General features: G+C 39.9%; 1 pseudogene; it reads right to left on the bottom strand.

Annotated features, from left to right (window-relative positions):
- Positions 1-998: 998 nt before the first annotated feature.
- Positions 999-3499, bottom strand: LOC123115259 (BTB/POZ domain-containing protein POB1-like; annotated as a pseudogene).
- Between the last annotated feature and the right edge of the window lie 429 nt (positions 3500-3928).

Genomic DNA, 3928 nt, shown 5'->3' with positions numbered 1-3928 from the left:
CCGATTTCCTAAAACTTGGATCTGAACAAGATAATTTTTGTCCCGTTATATTTGGTAGACCATTTTTGAATACCGTTAATGCTGAAGTTGACTATGCTAAAAAAGTTAATCTTCTTGTAAATTCATTGTGTAAAATAACTCATATATTCATTATGGTAGAATTGATCACTAATCAGGTGTGATGAGTCTTGTCCTTCAAAGATCCGGTGCGATAAGTCCCATCAGTGTAACATTTTGGAATTCATGTTCCAACTCGTCCCTAAATGGGCGTTATGGCAAAGAACAAGAAGAAAAAGACAGAAGGAATTTATCCAATAGTAACAAATGGTGCCTCCATAGGTTGACATCGGATCCAACCTAGTAGTAAGCAATCCGACAAAAGCAACCAAAATATTCCTTGGTGAATTGGATGAAAACTTGAACTACGCACATAGTTAAGTTTGGTGAAGAATCTGATGACTTTATTTTTTTCTAAGTTCTCCAAACAACACCATGATAAAGATTTTCCCAATGAGGATGTAATTGTTGGTCTTGCTTCTATTGTTGTGCCTCATACCAATCTTTTAGAGCAATATTTGTTAGATCATGAAAATGATGTGCATATGGATGAAAGAATTGAAATAGATGAAATATTCTTTTGGCAAGAACCTATTCTTAAGCATAATTTGCATGTTAAAATTTTGGGAGATCCTCCTCCACCTAAGGGTGATTATGTATTTGAATTAAAGAAACTCCCTCATACATTAAAATATGCTTATCTTGATGAAAAAATCTATCATGTTATTACTAATTCTAACCTTTCAGCGTGCAAAGAGAATGAGTAGTCAAAATTTAGACAGTCAAACTACGCCTTATTTTTAGAGTTGGGGTGAGTACATATTAATTTTGTGATAAAGTTCAATTGCAAGTCCGAACACAGACATATACAGAAAAGAAAATTCTAGTTGTGAATTAATAAGATTACAATGTGAATCCCGTCAACTAATCTAGTTGTACAGCTATAGAAAATAAACTTTCAGATGCAACACACCATCGATGAAGAGGTTATCGTCGGCAAGGAATGTTGACCATGGAATGTCAAAAAGATCAGAGCATCCCGTTATCCCATCACCGGTGAAGGTATTCTGATCGTTGAAAGCTCTCTCAAATTTTCCTGACGATCTAGTCCTTGCATCAATCCTATAACGTACTCTCAGATATTTTGAGCCCTTCAGATTCCTGGTGACTACTAACCAGAGGCCAAAGCTGTACAACTTACTCTGCTCATCAATTGTACATGTTGCCATGAGATATAACTCCCAACCTTCGAGTTGGAATGGATGCGAGAATATATCTCCAGAAGGGAAGAGTCGGGAGCACTCCTCGAACGTTAGATCCAAATAAACCGCAAACTCCGGTCTGCATGGATGAAGAACAGCCAATTCCACAGGTTTGAAATGGTAACCCCGCTCAGCGAATTGCCCACAGGATTTTAGAGCACCTTCCATCTGTGTTGGGTGGGCTTTGCGTAGAAGTACCTCAGTAATACGACTCAGTTACTTGCTCATGGTCTATATCATCATCGGTGCGTGCTAGGATATCCTGAAGTGCCGCACGTGTCATATGATTGAAGTGTACCAGCGGAAGTAAACGACAAGTCAAGATCTCGCGTCTTTCATCCAATGCTGGGTATCGTGCACGGGCCCACGTGAGCATAAAGGTATATATTTTACCTTCAGTTAGTACTTGTAGGCCCATACTTGAAAATATGGCTTCAATCCCAACAAGAGGGAAATCCATCATTTCAAGCACGAACCTGAAAAGAGACAAGCCATGCCATGAGTGCCACTTAATCCAGACCTCCGTTTTCTCAGAAAAGGAAATAAAACATGGCTCCGTCAGATGGGGATCACTAACTTTTCAAAATCGATGTATTTGTTGGCAAGAAATTCCTTGGCTACACGTATCACACGCTGGACCTCAGAGGCCAATGAAGCCGAGCAAGGATGGTCTATGTAGAGCAGTGCAGATTCTGTGGTCGACATAGGCAAGCTTGTGAGCAAACGACTACAATGCCTCATGCATTAAAGAACCCCAAACTTATCCGCAACCATCAAGATGTCGAGCAGGAGAGTGGGCTCAGTTGCAGTCAACTTCCTGCCGTACATATACCTTAAAAGCTCCATAAGGGCATTTTCCTCTGTTCCAAGTAGAATGAAAACAAAAATGCATAAAGACCGAATAATAGAGAAATAAAAGAAAACAATGACTTGTGTATCCTAAATGATTATTTAAGTTGAATGTTGTCTTTCAATATTGAGAAAAGATCCGTGGCAGACTAACCTTCTCTTTATCACTGAAAATGCAAAGGTGGCAAAAACCATGAAACATAAACTTTCATTTACCCTAAATATTCATTTTATCACTGAAAAAACAAAATTGGCAGAAACTATGAAACATAATCTTTAGTTCACTATAAATATTCATGCTATTCTGATTTTAAATAGAAAATAGTAACACAGCCACCCACAGTAACAAATTAGAATAAACTATAAGAGAAAGAATGTTGCAGTTTAGCTATCGCATTACCTGAATCAGCGATCCTAATTGTCGAATGCGTCTGAGCAGATTCTTTCATGCCATTTGAGAAAAGCTATAAGAAGCGTGGAACTTATTATAAACTTCACATCACGAGAAGAAATCAACAAATGTAGTACACGAGGTCATCAGAATTACCTTCAGAAAGAAAGAACTTCTTGAAGCAAGAATTGCTGAATTGATATAAAAGGTTTTTTCTTGTAAAACTGGTTGATCCACCATCATCAAGGAAGAGTCAATGCTCTGTCCTTTATCACCTGCAAAATACCAAAGATAGAAGAAATTAATAAAGAACGAACTGGGAGAAGTAAAACTCTATGGGTGAACAACATAATAATATGGTCTTCCTATATATATCATCTGACACATGCCTCAATGCGAACTCTCTCAAAACTCAAAAGTCAAAACAAGCTTAATTCGGCATATCTAAATTCTTCCACAAATAAACAATTGTCAAAAATGTACTCCCTCCGTCCGAAAATACTTGTCATCAAAATGGACAAAAAGAAATGTATCTACATACAGATACATTCCTTTTTATCCATTTTGATGACAAGTATTTCCGGACAGAGGGAGTAACTAAGCAGTGCCTTTTTCCAAAGGCTTTGTGACAAACTTGACCACGAATTTTGACAAGAAGATTAAGTGTCTGAAACTTACAAAGGACAACAGGTAGTAGAAAATAGCAGCTACATCAGGCACTGTACGCACCTTTCTCCTCGTGGTGGTGCTCGACGTCGGCAATGGATCCTCCGCCGGAATCCGAAGCGCCGGCGACGATCTCTAACCGCAGCTCCCTGTCGGAGAAGTGTGCCGAATTGAACGCAAACTCGAAACTGGGCACCACGCCGCCGCGCGAGAAGTCCAGCCCCAGCTCTGCTGCCGCCACCGCCGCCATCGCTGACTCTTCCTCAGCGTCCATGCCCTCTGCCACGTACGTATGGGAGAGGAGCACGGGACGGTGGCCGGTCGTAACCTAGCTGCCGAAGCTTCTTTCTTCGAGAAGACGAGGTCGGCGGTATCTAATTAGAGTAGTTTAACTTTTGGAAGTCTCTCTCAATTTGATTCAAAGCCTGATTGTAACAGTGCTGCTATATACAGTACGAGCAACTTTTTTTTCCTCTTCAATCAAAGACAAAAAGTGCCAAGCAAATTGATAACTTGTTTTTTTAGTTCAACTTATTATCTATTTTCTATACAAGCATATCGTGTTTTATGGCTTGTGGTGCTACCAATACAGCAGGGTCCCACTTCGTCCTGGTAGGTTTAGAATCTTCGGCCCCACCTATGACTTCTTTCTCGCAAGCATAGGCCAACAACTTCCACCATCGAACGGATGTGAGCATGTGGG

Source organism: Triticum aestivum, chromosome 5B (genome assembly GCF_018294505.1).
Source record: "Triticum aestivum cultivar Chinese Spring chromosome 5B, IWGSC CS RefSeq v2.1, whole genome shotgun sequence".
Classification (NCBI taxonomy): domain Eukaryota; kingdom Viridiplantae; phylum Streptophyta; class Magnoliopsida; order Poales; family Poaceae; genus Triticum; species Triticum aestivum.
The sequence above is the reverse complement of the archived record's forward strand: the minus strand, read 5'-3'. Positions and strand labels throughout refer to the sequence as shown.